Source organism: Balaenoptera physalus (genome assembly GCF_965194825.1).
Source record: "Balaenoptera physalus genome assembly, chromosome: 2".
Classification (NCBI taxonomy): domain Eukaryota; kingdom Metazoa; phylum Chordata; class Mammalia; order Artiodactyla; family Balaenopteridae; genus Balaenoptera; species Balaenoptera physalus.
The window spans coordinates 128,482,427-128,503,346 of NC_138883.1; the positions used below are offsets into that span (position 1 = coordinate 128,482,427).

General features: G+C 45.0%; 1 long non-coding RNA gene across 1 annotated transcript in view; it reads right to left on the bottom strand.

Moving 5' to 3' along the window:
* Nucleotides 1–20,920, bottom strand: part of LOC309655244 — a 177,215-nt gene that overhangs the window by 111,781 nt on the left and 44,514 nt on the right. The window lies entirely within an intron of this gene.

The window sequence follows — 20,920 nt, forward strand, 5'->3', positions numbered from 1 at the left end:
CTCTTTACCGTAATAAGGAACTGTAGGACAGGGTGTGAGCAATTACTTTATTGAGCTTCAACTTCCATCAGATGTCCTGGTGACACTTTGTTAACACTGGCCATTTCCTTCCCTAATCCCACTCTTGCCCATGTCTCTTCCTTTTCCCTGACATCACTGTTAATGTTGATGGAGGTGTCGACCTCCCTTCATCAAGACTCCATCTCCAGAAATGCCGTTGGACCCCTTCACTCTGGCCCTCTCCCCTGGTAGTGCCATGCCTGGATTCTGTGCCCACTGGCCTGTGGGCTCATTCTCCACCTGGCCACTCCCTCTTCCTAAAGCATCTCTCCAAATCAGCAGCTCTGGTGCCCTCCTGCTGCCCAGAGAGTGGATTCTGTAGGACACCCTTCAGGGTACCGCTACCAGCCGAACTGGGCTCTTCGTTTGTGAGGACATCAGTCTCTCTCCTGCCTGTGCTTTCCCTCTGTCTGGAGCTCTCTCACCACTTCACTCCACTGGCCACTTGGACTCATCTTCCAGGAGCCTGTTGAAACTCCCCCATGGTCCACCCTGGTGTCATTTCAGACCCTTCCAGTGTGGATGTGACACAAGTGGACAGTCTCATTGGACTGCAGGCCTGGGTCTCTTTTCTGGGTGGTGATCCAGCATGCTGGGCCCTCGTGTCTGGAACGGCCGGCAGTGCCTCACGCTACCCCAGCCCCTCCATCAGTGCTCCGTTCCCCGCCATGCGCTCCTCCCAGCAGAATGCCCTCCGTCCTGCCTGCCCTCTGCTCCCACTGGGAACTGCATGGCCTGTGACCCGGTGGCCCCCACACTCCTGACCTAAGATGATTCCTTCTTCCCTTAAACTTGGAATGCTTTCTGGTTAGACCTCTTTGCTTCGTTTGTTACTTTAGACTTTCTCTTAGCTTTCATTACTTTACAGAAAAGTATTAAGAAAACGAGATGGCCCATAACCCCCAAGCCAGATAACTCCTGTTAATAATTAAAAATTAAGGATAATATGTGAAGGTGGTGAAGGGGGGTGGGAATCACAATGCACAAAGGTGTGAATGACCTCTCCTTCCTCCAACCATCCAGCCCCCAGGCCCTTCCTGCAAAGAACCACCAGGTTTGTGGGGTTCTGGTGTGGAAGGTGGGATGAATTGTATATAGGCTAGCATCAGTAGCATTTAAAAAATTCATTTACACAGATGAGGGGGTACGTGCTTGCTTGGGCACATGGATCTGTGCCAGCCTTTGTTGCCACAGGACAGACTTACGGACTTGTGTTCTGAGAGCAGGCCGGGTGGGCTTCCTAGGCATTGTGGTTGCATGTGTGGGAGCCCTGCCCAAGTGGAGGCTGGAGAGCCTTGTCTCGCAGGGCAGACAGCGCAGGCACCTCACTTCTTGAAGGTGGCATCACTTTCTGAACACTTACCTCTGGGCCAGCGTGAGAACACACACACAGACCCGAGCGTGTGGGACTTTGATGGTTGGAGACAGGCCACGTGTCACACAATGTAGGTCATGTGATGGTCCTCTTGGTGTGAGGGCGTTGCCATCCGTTTCAGAGTCTGAGAGCAGAAGGGCTGGGTGGTGCTGGTGAGCTCTCGGCGGGGCCCTTCCCGAGCCCAGACACAGAAGGAGCTCTGACCCTCCCAGCTGGTCTTTGTCCCACTGCCCCAAACACCATCAGTTCAGCCAGTCAGATTCTTGATCTCCACAGGCGAGTCTGTCCTCGCCTCCTTCCTGCCCAGCTCTCTGACCACACCTATTTCACAAAGCCCAGCCTCGGCCTGATACAGCTGGAGCAAAGAGGAACTTGCTGTGCAGACAGCAGACTCAGGGGCATGGCTAACACACACCTTCACCCCCTAATGCTCACACCATTTATCATGATGTGTGACCAGGCTAAGTGACAGTCACTTTTTGCCTCAATCCTTGGGCTTTGAAGGGTCACCTGGAGGTTCAGGTGTTATCTGCAGTCATCTCGGTTCACTACTCAGTGTGTCCATGGGGTAGGATATGTGCCGTGGGGTGCCAGTTGAGCCACAGTCTGCACACCACCTCCCAAGGATAGTGGTCAGGTTAAGAGAACAGTGGATTTACAGAAGCTTTTCTTGCCTTACAGAAACTTCCTGTTCTCCAGGAAGATGACACACCTTTGGGGCTGCCTACCCACTGGACGGCTTGCCGGTGGCTGAGGGGCTACGCCCTGGCCCCAGACTTCCAAGGTCTCCCCTTGTGCTTCCTTGTCATGGAAGGAAGCAGGTGCCAGCCCTCCCTGGGGGGGTTAGGCTGCATTACTGCATGTAATCTCAGCTGCAAAGGAGCTTATTGCCACAGTGACTGGGGGCCAGCGAGGGATCTGTCTGTTGAAGTGGCTGTACATGGCTGTACCTGCCTCGATGGGTCCCACTGTGCTTTCCAAGCCCTCGAAGGTTGTCCCTGTTCTGCTTGAAGGAACAGGCAGCTCACACCAAATCTGCTTAGTCTTATTTGTTATAAATACAATGAAAATGTAAATGTTACAACGCAATGGATCAAATAACAGCAACTCATTTTGTGTGACTTTCAGTAGGAAAAAACCAAAAACTCATGTTAGTGTTGCTATGCTTCAGGGTTTTGTTTGTTTTTTCTACAGGGATGTATGTGTGGAAGAGGGGATGGGTGTAAGATGTTCACAGGAAACCACAGGACCAACCAGATTTGGGGCTGGCTTGTCATCAGTGCAGTTAAACCACTTAAGGCCCTGTTGTCAGATATTTTTTTAATGCATTCAATTTACCATTCATTATATTCCAGTTATGGGGGTCTTCTTTTTTTACTATTGTAGACAAAAACAAAATTTTTTCCTTTATGAATATTCTAACTACATTTCCTTTAAAATGGTAAGAGTTATCCATTATGCCTGGCTGATTTCTAATGAGAAAATATAATAAATTGATTAACTCTTTTAATAGTGCAAATCAGGCCATATCTGGAATCTGCTTAAACAAAGCTGATGCATCTATATTGAATTTCTCTCCATTAAGCAGTCTACCACAGTTAAGTCAGTGATGTCTCTGGGCTGCCACCTCCTCTTTCCTTTTACTCATTTGCCTCAACCCATCACCCCATGTCAGGCCCCAGCCCCCCGCATGCCTAGCTCAGTACACATTCCCACTGCAGAAAAGAAAGCACTTCTAGTCAAACCTCAGAATGACCTTCAAATTTATTAATTCTGAATTAAGTTTAGGTCTTTCTTTGGGCAAACACTTCCTGTTACATAACTAAAGGAGAGATCTCATTCACGTGCTCAAAATGCAAACTAGAAATGTACTGTTTCTAAAACTGCACGTTCAAGTGATCACATTCGTGCTGTGAAGGAAACACTTTGGATTTTTAGATGAAGCATGTCTCTTCCATTGTAAATAACATTGTCATCACAATGCAAACATAGATTTATTGGGAAGTAGAGAAGGAAAAGGAATGACCTACAGTACCTTCCTCTTGCACCACCCTGTTCCCACTTTGGTAACTTCCTCTGGGGTTTTTGTAACGTCTTTATAGTTTGATGTACGCGTACATACAATTTGGCATCTTGCTCCCCCTCCCCCACTTAAAATACATTAATTCTCTAAAATTGTCTTTAAAGGCCCTCGTGTCTCTTAGAGTTGAGAATTTCCCTGCTGTTGGCCACCTTGAGTGTCCTGTTCCATCTTGGATAACAGCACAGATGAAGTCTTTTGCACGAAGCCCTCTTCATACTTTGGATCATTGGATAGATTTCCAGAAGTAGGTCATCCACTTCTAGGGGCCTTAGTGTTTGGCCGTTTCTGATCTAACGTTAAGTCATTTGGTATTTTACTCGGTCAACGGTGGCATTTTGTACCTACTAGCCATTCTAATAAAACCTTTTAAAAATAAACCTGAACAACTAAATGACCTTCAAGAAATACAGTGTCCTGGTTACATCATCCTGTGGAAATGGAAACCACAAACCCAACTCTGTTGCTGCAGAACTTGAGTCACTGCAAAGTGAGAAAAAAGGCAGAAAGATTTACTGATGACTCAAGGGTTGAGGAGAGGCAAGTTGCAGACAGATGGCTTGTTTGGGAACGAGGTACATTTCTGCACTCCCAGGTCACAGATATTTGTCCCAGGAGATCAAAGCACAGGGCGAGGTACAGAAGTGGCAGCTCAAGATAAGAGGGGCGCTTCCCAGACTTTGAGAGGCGGTGGATGTCTGGGAGGGTGTGGACATGCCCAGAGACACCAGGCTCCATGCAACCAGAAGCGAGTGCATTTTCCAGAGAGAAAAGTGTACATTTGAACACAAATGGGAATTAGTTTCAGTCTTCAGAGATGAAACCACTGACCCCTTACTTATGTTGTAGGCAGGTTTTGAGGTTTCATTATATATCTTAGATAATATCATATAAAATATATATTAATTACAATTTACTGTTACTTGGCTTCTTCGCTACCTGGGAGCTAAAGCCCATGACTAGATTTCAAAGCAGTATTTGGAGCGTGGGGCTTTGGGGCCTCTGGGAATGATCCTTTTTCAATAGGAGCAGCTGTGACGGGAAGATACAGGGCGTCTTGTGCTAGAAAAGGGCATCTAGAGACCCCTGTTGGGCCTCGATGAGCTGGAGGTCTCTGAGAGAGTCTTGGGATCAGGAGAACCATGGTTAACGGGTGCCTTCCCGACTTCTGTGCTGGAGCTGAAGGTCCAAGTCAGTCACCACGCAGTCCCTGGGTAATGAGCAGTTTGGGTTATGATTCACAGGCCTTTAAAATTAGATTTGGGCATGGGCCTTTCCTTCTACCAAATGACGTGCCTTCCAGCAAAAGCTCACCAGGCCCAGTCTCTCTGAGGCGGATTGTCAGCAGTCCCCCATGAGCCGTGTACCCGGGAGGATGTGATGCTTGTGCTGGCCAGCTCAGAGGGATAGGAAGCCCTGTCCAGCCCCAGCCAGGGGCCCGCGGTTCTGCAGGGAGTCAGGGGGCGGCCTGGCCACTGTGCCTACCCAGGGCCTGGGGCTTGGCTGCCAGGTGTCCCCCAAGCTGGGAGGACACGTGACACCACTTCACCCCCTGGGGACCTCCCGTTAGCTCAGGCCTTGCAGTGCCATTACCTTCGCCTCCCGGCTGAGGGCTTGACACTGCCCTTTACCTCAGAGTGGCTACTGCAACAGCCTGCTGCCCCCAAGTTGCTTTGGGAGATGAGTCCATCACAGAATCACGTTGTTTCACCTAAATCTTCATCCCTTCTTCACCCACAGACGTGCACAGTCAGTGGGGTTCCACTTGCCCTAATTCCTTGCTTGGCGTGTTTTCCTTTCTTCGGCTTGCATAGCAGTCAGTCCCAAGTTAGAAGGAAAATATCCACAAACAACAAGATTGGAGAGAAAATGTGACACGAGAGGATCTTCATAGGTTTGGTACTAAAATGCTGCAGATTCTTTTAAAGTGAATTGTCCATGAGGATGTAGCGTTGTCAACTCTGAAGACAGTTGCTGTGCAAATTGAATCCACTTTCAGATTGTGACACCAGAAGCACCATTCCTACTTGGGACAGGAAACCGCTCTGTTGAGTTCTGAATGGTGATCAGATATCCGATCCTGCTGGTCCAGGAGTGCTGCCTGGCTCCTCCATGTCCTCCAGACACAAGCCGTGTGCCAGCTGGAATGCTTCCTGCGCGCACTCAGCAGAAAGACCCTGTGTGAGATTTGCCGCTGGAATACAACTCCAGGAGAATTCACTACGCTGGACATCCTGAAACCGCAGGGCCGGGAGGCTGGGCACAGAATGGGGGAGAGTGACCTAGCTCAGTGATAGGTATTTCCCTATAACCCATTCGCTACACCAATCTGTGGGGAGATAAACCCAGGAGAGGTCGGGGTGAAGGACAGTGACTGAAAATACAAAGATCTGAGTTAGCTGTGAGGTGTTTGGTTTGTCACTGTGGAGGGAGAAGGGGCCTTAAGTACCAGGCAGACCTGGGTTGTGTCAGTGGTGAGCTGGCTAGTACCAGTTAGTACTGGCTAGTACCCACTCACGATGGCTTGTGCACAGCCCTTCCAAACTCCATGTTCAGTGACATCACGCTGGTGGCCTGAAATTGGCCGAGGTGGGAGGAATATTTACACCACAGGAAATGGCAAATGCTTCAAATCAGGCTTTTTTTGGGGGGTGGGGATTGGATTTACCAGCACAGCTCTGGTTTGCACTAGTTTGGATCAACTCCACAGACGATGGGACAGGCCCTGTGCCAGTCCAGCTGTGTGACCTCGGATGAGTTACCTGCAGCAGAGCTCGACTTCCTCCCCTGAAGTGGGCACAGTTATGATTACCTCCCAAGACTGATGAGAGAATTCATAGGACCTGGTGTGCCTCCTGTCACTGTTTCAGTTAATGTGTCACCCCCACACCACCTCCCCACCTAGACATCTCAGTTGCTCAAGACTCCTTCTAGACTCATATCCAGTGAGTCATCAAATCTCTCAAACCCCTCCTGGATGCAGTCACCAGGATGGCCCCTCCTCCCACCCCAATGTCTCCCCACAAATCTGATGTACAGGAAATACCCTGCCCATTTCCTGCTCCTGCAGGTCAGCCTCTTCTGGGTCTTCACACTCTTCTTCCTAAAGAAGCAAACCTTATCTGGACTCTTCTGCTTGGACAGGACACCGTTCAAGCCCAGAAGTCGTGGCCTGACTGCCCTAAGGCTCTGCTTGGCCCCACCTCCACCTGCCTTTTCCAGACTCTGAACTCTAACCCCTGCCCCCATCACCACACCTCCCCACTAAGAGACAGGAAATCTCTCTTAAAACTCCAAGCTTTGGTCCACATAGCATCCTGGCCCTGGAATGCCCACCTCCTCTCTCCCTGAGCAAACATGCAGATTCTATGGCATATTACCCCTTCACTCTGGCCTTCCTGGGCACTTAGATGGAGTTTTGTCAAGCCTCCTCACCCCAACCAGGCCCCTTTCCCCTCGCCCTTGTAAGTTTCAGCTCCTCACTGGAGGTTTCTTGCCTTCATTTGCTGGGTCCCTGGCCACTACACCAGACTGGCCCTGACTAAGGCTCACTCACCTTTGTCACCCACCAGAGGCCTGGCAGGTCATGGTGTGCAGCCAATGTTAGTTTCTCTTTACTTCTATTCTAGGGTCTTGGTGGGTTATTTGCCAAGGGAAAATAACAACTAAGATAAAATATTTCTATACAGACAGACTGGGACATCCAGTTTTAAGTTGAAAATAATCAAATAGTTTTCTGTGTAAGAACAAGAATCTTACTTCAGAGACATGAAATGCTTTCTCTCTAGAATCATGAAACTAACATTTATGGAATAGTTACTAAGTGCCAGGCACTTTATATGTTACTTCATTTACTTAATCCCTGTGGGATCAGTATGCTTGACCTCAGTTTACAGGGGAGGAATGGAAGCTCAGAGAGCTTAGGTGACATGGTTAAAGTCACAGAGCTAATAAATGGCAAATCCAAAATTCACACCAGATCAGCCTTTTTCCAAAATTCATGTTGGGGCGGGGTGGGGGGAAAACGGTACATCTACTTGTCAGGGAGATTTAGGTGCTCAATTTTAAAACGCTCACAGATTACCAGAAAATGGGAGCCCACTGAACGGGATGTTTTCATAACCAGAGGAGAATGGCAGAACTCATAAATACCATCATTTAAAAATTTTCTGCCTTTTTAAAAGGCGGAATAATTTTTTAAGATTCCAAAACATGCAATTCAATATAGATGCAGTAAAAACTTTTTTAAAAAAACACACAGCATTGAGAAGAGTTTTAGTTCCTGTAACAGTGGAGTATCCTGTATCAGACTAACCCTCCCACAGATAGCAACAATTAACTTTAATGGACAAAGTAGCAAAAAAAAACCACCAAAAGAAAAAAATTATTTGAAACACTGGAGAGTGACCAAAATCAGGCAGATGCTGGGGGAGATTTGACCCTTGAAAAAGAGAACTGCATATTATTATAATCATGCATATTAGTTACCTAGCTCTTTCCTGGAGGCCACTCTCCAGGCCACAGACCACTGGGGGATTAGGACTACGAAAGTTCCATTATTGTTGGCTTGAGGCATCTGAGGATGGAATTTAGAGCTGAGCTGGAAATGAAAAAGGGAAATCCTAGGAAGCAGGGAGACATGGAGGGGGGGAACTTCAAAATCTGCATATCAACTCCCTTCCTACTTCAGTTACTCCTGAACTGTGGTTGCATGGGGGAGACTCATAGGAACATAGTGGAAAGAAATAACTGAAAAAGCTAGTCCAAAATTTCAGCTGCTTCCCATTGCAGGGAAGTCAGAGTTTGGAGTTTAGAATACTACTAGGTTAGAGGAGCTTCCCAAACACCTTGGGATGTCCATTGAAACTCCAAATGGGCTACATATTAGGAGAAAAGACTATGTCTCAGATTTATCCTAAAACCAATGGCAAAATCCAAACAGACTTCCTCTAATAAGTGTGAAAAACAAGACTCCATAAAATCGAGATGATCAGCCAGGAATTTAACGGTCAGAAATTTCACAAAAATCAACACCTTTCAGAGGAAGATAACAGAATCCAGAATTTGTAAAACAGATATCCAGAATTTCCTCCTCAGCCAAGCCTTTCTTAGTGCTTTGAGCAGAGTTTTACTCCTGGCTCCCTGTTCTGATCCTGGACCCTCTTTGCACTATGCCCTGTTAAATTCTAGCACTTACATGGGGGCTTCTTGTCAAGATCTGTGATTGGCTGCCACACCAGACTAGTAATTTTTGATTAGTAGACATGTGAAGATACAGGGAAATTGACTTATAGTCAAGAGAAAATTCAGGCAATAGAAACAGATCTTGAGATGAGTCAGGAGTTCAAATTTTCAGGCAAGGTATTTGAAATAGCTATTATAAAATAGCCAAGAAGTGACAATCTGGGGAATCTTTAAGAGAAATAGAAAATAATAAAGAGGACTTCATTTGTATTCTGAAAAATACAATATCTGAAATGAAAAATTCACTAGATGGACTTAATGGCATATTGAAAAGTTCAAAAAGTCTTTTTTTTTTGCTTAAAGATGAAAGAAATTAGCAAAACCCTGCAAAGATTGATCAAGGGGAATAAAAGACAAAACACAAATTACGAATATCAGAATTAAAAAAGAGGATATCACTACAGATCTTGAAGCTATTAAAAGAGTAATAAGATAACTTTATGCCAATGACTTCAATAACAAAGATGAAATGGGCACATTTAAAAACACGACTTAACAAAGTTGATGCAAGGTGAAACAGATAATCTGAATAGCCCTACATATAATAAAAAATTAAATTTGTAAAGAAAAACCTGGCCAGAGAAAAAAACTCCAGACCCAGATGGCTTCACTGGTTAATTATATCAATATTTAATGAAGAAATGATATCAATTTCATAGAAACTCTGTTATGAAATGGAGGAGGAGGGAACACATCTCAATTTCATTTTTAAGGCCAGCATAACCCCAGTACAAAACCTGACAAAGATATCACAGGAAAAGACCAATATCTCTTATCAACACAAAGATCCTTTACAAAATATTTATTAGCAAACTGAGTCAAGCAACGTGTGGTGGTTGTGTAGGGAATGTAGGGCTGTTATAGCGTTCAAAGATCAGTCACTAGAATTGATCATATTATAGAATAAAGTAGAAAACCATATAATCATCTCATATATGCCGAAAAAGTACTTGATAAAATTCAACACTTATCCATGATATCAATTCAGCAAACTAGGAATAGAGGGAACTTCTTCAGTCTGATAAAGGCCATTTACAGAATAACCTGAGTGCTGGCATTATGCTTAATGATGAAGTATTGAGCACTTTACCCCACCCTTGGAAACAAGGATTCACTGTTTCATTCAGCATTGGTATGCAGAGGGGAGTGTCTGCTGAGGTGTCCTGGATGTAGGACTCTGTCCACGGGCCCCACAGGTTACGTTCATCTCCTCCTACTCCATCGCAAAACCCCTCTACAGGGGCACCCTTTCTCAGTTTCAGTAGTGTCCCTTGACATTCAGGAAACATTTGTCACCTTCTGGGTCTCTTCTGCTTTGCTGCTCCAACACTGCCAGGCACAAGGGTAGATCTGGGGTTTTGTTAATATCCCCAATCCTACTCAGGTTGGGAGCACCTGTTCCTTCTGCTTTTAGATTTCCAATAACCCGAGGCATCAAGAGAGATGACCCAGAGACAGAAAACCTGCCCCAAGTCCTCTCTGCCCCTTGCTTCTCCTCCTCTTCATCCAAGGGATCTTTATCTCATCTTATGTAAGATACTAGCTCTGACTTATCTGTATCTTTTTGAAATTCAAAAGTCAAGAACTTGCCTATTTATTATCTGTGTTCTGCTACAACAATCATCCTTGAGGAAATGGAAATAAGAAATAGGCCAGCTGGGTGAATGAGGGGACAACATGGAAGTTGTGGGGTGGAAGAAACATTTGTTTTCAAAAGATGATTCTGCCACACAGTTCTGTAATAAGGGACTCTTAAATAAAGACTGGAGCAGGCAGAGAAACAGACCCATGGGACAGACTAGAGAGTTCAAAAACAGGTCTGTGCATACGTGGATACCAAATGTTACAGATCTGTGGGAGAGGATTGACTTTTCAATAATGGTGCTGGGACAAGTGGGGAGAATTAGATCACTACCTTATACCAATAAATAAATAAATAAACAGGCGGATTAAAGACCTGAATGTTAAAGACAAGGCAATACAACTTTCAGAAAGGAACATAATAGAATACCTTCTTGATCTTGGGGTTAGGAAGGGTTTCTTTTTTTTCTTTTCTTTTTTTAAAAATAGAATTATATTACCTTTCTTTTTTATTTATTATTATTTTTTTAACTTTAATTTTAATTTTTGGCTGCGTTGGGTCTTCGTTGCTGCGCGTGGGCTTTCTCTAGTTGTGGCAAGTGGGGGCTACACTTCATTGTGGTGTGCTGGCTTCTCATTGCGGTGGCTTCTCTTTGTTGCAGAGAGTGGGTTCTAGGTGCCCGGGCTTCAGTAGTTGCAGCATGTGGGCTTCAGTAGTTGTGGTGCGTGGGCTCTAGAGCACAGGCTCAGTAATTGTGGCACACGGGCTTAGTTGTTCTGCGGCATGTGGGATCTTCCCAGACCAGGGCCCGAACCCGTGTCCCCTGCATTGGTAGGCGGATTCTTAACCATTGCATCACCAAGGAAGTCCAGGAAGGGTTTCTTAAATTAAACACCAAAAGTGTACTAACTATAAAGGCAAAGAGTAATAAATTCATGCACATCAAAATGTATAAAGGGAACAAAAAGACAAGCAATAGATCAGGAGAAAATATTTGCAGCACATACATCTGACAAAGGACTTATATTTAGAATATATAAAGCATTCCTATAAGCCAATAAGAACAAGAGAGATGGCCCATAGGAAAAGACTTTCTGTCTTGGCAAAAGGCAAAAGATCTCAACAAGAATTCCACAATGATGGAAATCAAAATGGCCAATCGACATGAAAGGATACTCAATTTTATTAGTCATCAGGAGCATGAAAATTAAAACCACAATGAAATATGCTCACATACCACTTGACTAGTAAAAATGTTAAAGTCTGATGGTCCCTAGTGTTGCTGAGGTTGTAGAGAAATGAGAACTCATCCACTGTTGATGGAAATGTGTACTGGTGTAGACACGTTGGAAACAAGTTCGTCATTACCTAATCAGGTTGATGCCACATACAGTTTGTCTTAGGAGCAATTCCACTCATGAGTGTTTACCCAGCAGAAATGCATGGCATGAACACTAGGATTCGTATAAAAGTATGTTCCTAATAGCATTGTTCATGATAAAACATTGGAAACAACCCAAAGGTCCACAAACAACATAAGTGGATGAATAAATAAAGGTAAGCATATATTTATACAAGAAATACTATATAACAATGAAAAATAACAAATTATTGTTACATGCAACAATAGATGAATCTACAGACAAAAAAAGAAGCCAGCAGAAGACATTGTAAATTTCCATTAAAAAACAGCCAAACTAAACAATGTTGTCTAGAGATGAATCCAAAAACAGTAAAACTACTACTAAGAAAGCAGGGAAAAAATTATCATAAAGTCAGGATAGTGGTAGGGGAAGGGTTTCTGGGGTACAGTAAATGTTCTGTTTCCTTACCTGAGTGTTCATGTTATAATTACTATTTAAACTGTATATGTTAATGGCCTCTTTTATATTTAGTAGTTATCTCACAAGAGAAGTGAGTTAAAACAAAAAATGGCCCTATATTTCCATTAAAATTCATCTTCCTGATGACAACTGTGCAACATGGGAAATTGTCCACATATTAATAAGAATAAAAAGCAAGTTACATCACTGAGGAAGGAGGAATACAGTGATAAAATCTGGTGTTTAAAATTATTATTCCCTTTGACTCTGAGAAGGCATGTTCACTTTCAGATGACTTAGGAGATAGAAGAATGTGAAAAGAGGAAGGCCCCATGATATTCACTAGGTCCTTCGATCTGATAAAAATCTGAGATTATTATCTTTGTGACTTTTAGTTAATTTCTTCTCTATGCCAGGTATGGTCCTGAAAATCTTAAGAGGCCCCCTCTCTAGTAGTGTGAAATTAGAGATAAGAAGTCATCCTCCACCCTCCCCATTCTGTGGTATTTAAGAGTTTTATTGGACTCAGTTTTTAAAATTGTTTTTATTGTTTTGTTCATTGCATGGAGAATAAATAATTATAGTTCACTTAATCAGCTTCCTGGAGGAGATGGCCCTCACTGGCTGTTTAGAGACCGGGTTTTTTTGTTTTTGTTTTTTTAAATTAAAATGTAAGATATTATGTGAATTGTATGATATTTAACTTTATCCATGTTTCATTTTTGGCCCCATCTAATGAGTTAATGTCTTCTGTATTAAAAACATTTTTATGCAATAGCTAAAATTTAAAAAAAAAGAAAAAGAAAAAGCAAGTTACAAAACTGTATGCACATTATATGCCCAGGTTAGAGGGGAACAGACATATTCACAGTGAAAAGATTGAATGGAAAAACTTCAAAAATGTTAAAAGTGATTCTTTTGTATACTCTTAAGTAATTCCAGAGTTTTAACAAATAGATGTTAATTTTCTAGTTTTAATTAGGACATCAATAAATGTTATAAAATTCTCTGCAGAAAAGTCTGGAATAAGAAGACTTATCAAATAATTTCTGTCTATCAGGATCCATTGTGGGAAATGGGAGCCTCTCAAGGCATTTCCAGGAAAGGCATTTAATAGAGGGGAATAGGTGCCTGCTGTGCTGTTGGAAGGCTAGGGGAGCCAGAGGCTGATTTGTGGGAGGGTACACCATGTGGCTTTGATTCAGAGGTCATTGCTGCCCCAGCTGCCACTGCCATACACACCTCTCACACCTGTGAAACATCTTGAGATGCTGTGATATGTTGACGTGCGCCACAGACAGCCACAGCCCCACACCAGCAGGAGGAGCAGCCACAGGCGGGCTTCTCCCTCAATCCCACTTTCCAAATTACATATGAATGTCTCTCACTGGTGAAACTAATTCATGTGCAGAACCCAGGTGTACAAAATCGGGTGAATGGAGTTAAGAACATTGTGGCCCCAGCACGCCACCCATGGGGATTACTCTGGAGGGGGATTGGAAGGGAGGTGCCTGTGAGAGTCAGCTTTCCCTTTGTACTTTACACCTTTCTGTATTTAATGCTAGGGCTGCTGTAGCAAAATACTATAGGCTGGGTGGTTTAAACAACAGAAATATATTGTTTCACAACTCTGGAGGCAAGACCAAGGCATCAGAAGGGTCAGTTCCTTCTGAGGGCTAGGCGGGAAAGATCTGTTCCAGGCCTCTCTCCTTGGTTTGTAGGTAGCTTTCTCCCTGTGTCTTCATGTGGTCTTCCCTCTGTGTATGTATCTCTGTGTCCAAATTTCCCCTTTTGTAAGGACATTGGTCATACTGGATTAGCGGCCATGGTCATACTGGATTAGCGGCCACCCTACTCCAGTATGAGCTTATCCTAACTTAAACCTGCAGTGACCCATTTCCAAATATGGTCACTTTCTGAGGTACTGGGCGTGAGGACTCCCATCAAATGAATTTTAGGGGAGGGGATATCATTCAACCCATACATTACTGTTTAAGTTTTCACACACAAAAAATATGTATAATTGGTGGTGGTGGGGGCGGTATGGGGTGGAAGGAAATCTGAGATTCTCTGCAAGATAAATCATAACAACTTTGACAATGTGCTGTGCTGGGAAAGGCCTTCCGGAGGCTGTGACCCAGGGGAGCACGTCTGAGGCCAAAAATCAGCACCAAGTGCAGGGACAGTGACCTTCTGAAAATATTCTTCCAAGTGATCACTTTGTTAGCAGCAGAATCTAAGAACTAACATAAAAAACCCACTTGCCCCTTGCACTACCAAGGGGTCTTCTTTTGTGGGACAGAGGAAGACCCTCACCTTGTCCCCCTCCTGCTTGACCTTTCTCTGGTGAAATCCCATGGCCACTTGGCTGGACTGCCCTTGGAGGGGAAGGAAGGAACCAATGCCTGGGGCTCGGGGTTCCCACACCTCTCTGTTATTCTGGGTAGAGCTGGGTTTGAGCCTTGAAAAGCCCTGGGAGAGCAGAAAGAGGCACTGTGAGCAGTGCATTGCTGATCTTGCCTGGCAAAGACCTCATCTCAGCCATCCTCCTCCAGCTGCTGCGGTGTCTCCAAACAAGAAGGGCCTCTCTGCTCCAGTGGCAGCAGAAATGGCCAGTGCGAGGTTGGCCTCAGGACTATCTCCACGCCAGGATTGTCCCCTTGAACGATAAGCGGTCGTCTGTGGCCAAAGCGTCAAGTCGAAGCTGAGCCTCTGGGCTCCCAGCAAGGGTTTCACATTTCTCTCCTGGCAGGTGTTGGCCAGGACAGCACAGACGCCTTTGTCCCTGCTGGTCGCTCCGGAGCTTGGATTCTGTCCCTGGCAAGGCCCCAGAGATGCTGGCTGGTTTCTTCCAGTGGAAGAAGCTGCTCTTTCTGTGTCTGCCGACGGTCCCATTGCAAGCCACCTCGGTCAGGCGGCTCTGGGAGAGGGAGCTGCAGGGAGTGGAAGTTACCCTTCCTTTGAGAGGGGCTACTGGCCAGGCTGGAAATGGCCATGTGGTCAGTGTTTTCTGTTCAGTATGTTCAGTACTTTGGAGATCATTCACCCTGTTCTGGAGATTATTCATCTTGTCTCCTCACGGCTTTGCTCCTCTCCCTCCCTTCCTACTTCCCCCCTTATCCATAAGTGCAGGATGGCTCTGGAACTTCTTTCTGCACACTGGGACCTAACCTTCCACTTGCATTCTGCACAACCCTGCTCTGAAATCTTTCATGGCTCCTTATCACCTAGATTGGTGCTCCTCAAACTGTGGTGTGCCTCAGATGTGCCTGTAGCTCACAAAAGATCAGTGCTTCCCGGGTCCCATCACAGCTCCAGCAATCAGATCATCTGTGGTGGTGCCCAAAGACCAGAGTCTTTAACTCACTACACAAGATTTTTTTTACTTGTATAATTTTAAAAATATATTGTAGTAAAATACATATAACATAAAATTTACCATTTTAACCATTTTTAAGTATACAGTTCAGTGGCACTAAGTACTATTATGGACTGAATTTTTGTGTCCCCCCACCCAAGTCCATATGTTGAAGCCCCAATCTCTATTTTGATGATATATAGAGGTGGGTCTTTGAGAGGTGATCAGGTTTAGATAAGGTCATAAGGGTGGGGATCTCATGATGGAATTTGTGCCCTTATAAGAAGAGGAAGAGAGATCCCTCTCTCCATGAGCACCCTCTGAGTAAAGGATATATGAGTGCACAGCAAGGAAGAGGGCTCTCATTAGAACCTGACCAGGCTGACACCATGATCTTGGGCTTCCAGCCTCCAGAACTGTGAGAAAATAAATGTCTGTTGTTTAAGCCACCAAGCCTGTGGTATTCTGTTATAGTAGCCTGAGCCAACTAAGACAGGTACACTCACATTGTTTTGCAGCCATCACCACCATCCATCCACAGAGCTCTTTGTCTTCCCAAACTCAAACTCTGCATCCATTAAACACTAACTCCCCATTCCCCCTTCCCCAGCCCCTGGAAACCCCCATTCTACTTTCTGTCTCTCTGAACTTGACTATTCTAGGTATGTCATGTAAGGGCAATCATATACTATTTGTCCTGTTGTGTCTGGCTTATTTCACTCAACATAATGTCCTCAAGATTCATCCGTGTTGTAGCATGTGTCAGAATCTCTTTCCTTTTTAATGGAATAATATTCCATTGTACATATATAGGCCACATTTTGTTTATCCATTCATCTGTCAATGGACACTTGGGTTGTTTCTACATTTTGGCTATTGTGAATCATGCTACTATGAACTTACAGAGATCTCTTTGAGACCTTGTCTGCAATTCTTTTGGGTATAACCCAGAAATGGAATGGCTGGATCATTTGGTAATTCTATTTTTAATTTTTTCAGCAGCTGCCATATTGTTTTCCACAGTGACTGTGCCATTTTACATTCCTACCAACAGTGCACAAGGGTTCCAGTTTCTCCATATCCTCACCAACAATTGTTATTTTCTGTGTTTTTTTTCCAGTAGTAGCCATCCTAATGGGTGTGAGGTGACTGTGGTTTTGATTTGTATTTCTCTAATGAGTGATGCTGAACAACTTTTCATGTGCTTATTGGCCATTCATATAACTTCTTCGAATGTCTGTTCAAGTCCTTTGCTCATTTTTAAATTGGGCTGTTTTTTTGCTGAGTTGTATCCACAGGTAGTTTTGATAGACGGCAAAATGGATTGAGAAGATGAGCCCTTCATGGGGTGTCAAGGGCCCTCTGTGAGGGGGTCCTGACCCACCTTCCATCTCATTTTCTGCTTCTCCCACAATGATTTTTTCTAGCTCTATGTTCCCATGTTCTGGCCTTTATTTATACCCTTCCAACAACGTACACAGCTGTAGCAGAAAGGCTTTTTCTTATCTACACAAGGACCACCCTCCTCCATCTTCTATCAAAATAGTTCTGGTGGACTATGTCCCCACCCTGTCTTGGACACATTGATTGCACATGACCCAGGCCTGCCCAATCCTAGTGCTCCCATCACCATGGTATCAGGGATTGGCTCAGGGGTGGACATGCGATCCAAGCCAATCTATGTGGCTATTAGAGAATGTCTCTTTCTGGTTGGCTTGCCAAGCTGGGATGATATAAGCCTGGGCTACTGGCTTCTTCCTTGACAGCATAGCCCATCTGCAGGGAGAAAGAAAAGGTCAACACACAAATGTAAAATGAGTCAAGACAAGGAAAGTGAAGAGAGAATGATATTATTGTTTGAGTCCCTGGATCCATCCATATCTAAAAGTAGATCCCCCCCCTGGATATTTCAGGTACATAAGCCAATAGATTCCCTTTTGCCTAAGCTGGCCTGAATTCAGTTTCTGTCACTGGTAACGGAAGAAGTTCTGACTAATGTAACCCCCACCTCCCCACTTCCCAGTTCTTTTATCTGTCCCTCCATGCATCCATCTACCCACTCTTCTGCCTTTTATGCCTGGCCGAAGGGCTGTTCCCTCTAGGGATCTCCGGTAGTCAGTGAGTGGGGAGACAGCTTTCCAAGTGTTCTGCTTTCCAACCCTCTGCCTGCCCTGTCCCTTAAGACCTTCTCATTATACAATCACTGTCTGTAACTTGTGTAACAGGGTGAGTCTTTATGAGAAAAATAATCCTGTGGTGGCTGGTGTGGGCTTGCGAGGGAAACATCCAGCATCCCCACCTCCCCCACCCACACCTTGGGGCAGCCTTGGGCAGAAGTTCAGCCCCAGCCTAGGAACAGAGGAACACAGGGTCTGCAGGGACTTAGGGAGGGAGGGTGTGAAAGGTGAGTAATTGCTGAAAACATGACCATGTGTCTCCTTGTTGTGGGTTTTGAGTGTGTGGCTTTTTCTTTTTGCAGCTGTGTTCTCCCTGGAGGGTTTCCCACCCACCAGACCAGGAAGGGGAAACTGCCCCCAGGTGTTGGAAATGGCTGGGCCATCCCCACAGGGAGCCTCTGGTCTTATGGTTCAGTCCTGGGGCCCAGAGCTGGACCTTGGAGGGACTGGGGTAGAGGCTGGTGCCTGGTGCTGGGCTTGCACCTCTGGAATGTGTTCTGGGGCGACTTGCTCAAAGACAACTTTTTGTTTGTTTGTTTAGAAATTTTTATTTGAAAAATAAAGAAATGTTTCTTGAACCCAGGTATTGTGGAGCAAGTTCTGTGCTATACATTATCATGTCCATGGATCACGTGTGCCTTGCATTAATTTTGCTAGTGCTGTTTGGAAGGATTGTTTTATGCTCACACCAAGTTCATTTCCCCAGTTGTACTCTTAGAGTCCTGCTTCTGCTGTGTGAGTTGCTCACAGCTGGTGAGAAATACTCAAAAGTGGTGAAGCCGGACTTCCCTGGTGGCACAGTGGTTAAGAATCCACCTGCCAGGGCAGGGGACACGGGTTTGAGCCCTGGTCTGGGAAGATCCTACATGCCGCCGAGCAACTAAGCCCGGCACCACAACTACTGAGCCTGAGCTCTAGAGCCCACGAGCCACAACTACTGAGCCCGCTGCTGCAACTACTGAAGCCCGTGAGCCTAGAGCCCGTGCTCCACTACAAGAGAAGCCACTGCAGTGAGAAGCCCACGCACCGCAACAAAGAGTAGCCCCCACTCGCTGCTACTAGAGAAAGCCTGTGCGCAGCAATGAAAACCCAATGCAGCCATAAATAAATAAATAAATTTATATTAAAAAAAAGTGTATTTATTAAGTATGTTTTCGGTTAGAAGCTTTAAATTGTGAGTGGTTTTACTTCATGACTGCCCACATTAACTGTCTTTTTCAATTAACCCACTCACAGCCAGTAGGAGGGTTTCGGCCGTAGATCTGTGCAAATTGAAGAGAGGTCATATGTCCACCACTGTCTTTCTTAGGAAGATTCCTGAGACATTCTGTGGTTCAGCTCCTATCCCCTTGTTAGGGGCAGGGTCTTTTCCTTAGGCCCAGGCCCCTAAGGGTCCAGGACTGTTGGGCAGCAGGCCCAGGTCACAGGAGAGTGCCCTGTCCACCTCCATCCTCTCCCCCAATGATTCTAGCTGACCTTCGCCTCTCCCTTCTCCTGGTCTCAGAGTCCCTGCTTTCCTGGCCCCACAGGCCCATAATCTGAATCTGCTCTTGCACCTTCTTTGAGACTTCGTTGTGAACTGAGAGGGGAAAACGGCCCTCCAGGTCCCAGTAAGTATTAGAGGGGAGGAGAGTTCACAGAACACTTAGATGAGACCTCTGCATTTGGGCAAATGGATAAACAAATGTGGTCTATCCATACAATGTAATATTATTCAGCCTTAAAAAGGAAGGATATTCTGACACATGGTACAACAGGGATGAACATTGAGGACATTATGCTGAGTGAAATAAGCCAGTCACAAAAAGGACAAATCTTGTATGATCCCACTTACATGAGTGGAGTCAAATTCATAGAGACAGAAATTAGAATGGTGGTTGCCAGGGGCTGGGGGAGGGGAGAAAGGGGAGTTATTGTTTAATAGGTATAGAGTTTCACTTTAGGAAGATGGAAAAGTTCTGGAGATGAAAGGTGGTAATGGTTGTACAATAATGTGAATGTACTTACTCCACTGAACTGTGCACTTGAAAATGATGATAAATTTTGTGTATGTATAGTTTCATACACACACACACACACACACACACACACACACACACACACACACACACACACACACACACACTTTGAGCTCGGCCCTGCTCCTCAGTGCTTCATCTCACCAGGAAGCCCCCAGATTATTTCTGGTGAGTGGGACTATGGACATCTTAATGTTCTTCCTTGAGCCTTAATATGTTTTCCCAATTCCCTACAAAGAACACTTATTACTTTCATGATTGGAGGGGGAGAGAAGGGCACTTTAAGAATTTAAAAGAAGATAAAAAGTGAGGGAATATGGAGTTATTTGCCCAGAGTCCTCCTCCTCCCACCGAGGGCCTGGGTGGTTGGAGGTGAGGGGCAGTTGTGCTCCCAGGAACAGGGAAGGCCCTCACTGACCATCTAGTCCTGACCCCGAGAGGTTTGCCAACGCTTCCTGCAGAGCTAAGTAAGCTCAGGTGCCTGCTGGAGGTGCCACCAGGAGGGTGGGGCCTCTTCATCCAGAAAAGAGAGAGGGAACAGCCTTGGTGATGGGACAGTCAGTGTTCAGCCCTGACAATGGCCTCAATTTAACAATTGGTAAAGAGATAATTAATGGATGTTACACATTTTAGAGCACCAACTCTGGTTTAGTCACTGAGGAAGGCTTTATATACATTATTTTTTTAATCTTCATAGTAATCCTGTAGGTTAAGGATCTCTATTTTAAATACGTTTCCCTGTAAAATATATCCTACAAATAAAGAAGCATGTAATGTATATTTGTACACTTATTTTGCTTTTTAATAAGAAATTAATTGCCTTAGTTAGGGTGACTGCTGTAACAAATAAACCCTCAAATGCCTAATGACTAAAACCCATGGAAGTTTCTTTCTACTCACCAGAGCAGGGCAAAAGAGGCAGGGAGAGGAGGGTGGGCAGCTGTTCTCCACATGGTCACTCAGGGATCCAGGCTGCCAGGGGCTGCTCTAGCTTCAGCTCAGGGTTTCTGAGGTTGCCCTTGACATTGACACCCAGCTAGCTGGAAGGAAAATGATCTCACATGGCAGTTTTACAGGCCAGACCTGAAAGTCATGACTTAACTTCCACTTAAATTCCACTTCCTAGAACTCACTCTCACGGCCAAACCTAATGGTGGGAGAGACTGAGAAATGTAGTCTAGCTTTGTTCTCAGGAAAAAGAAG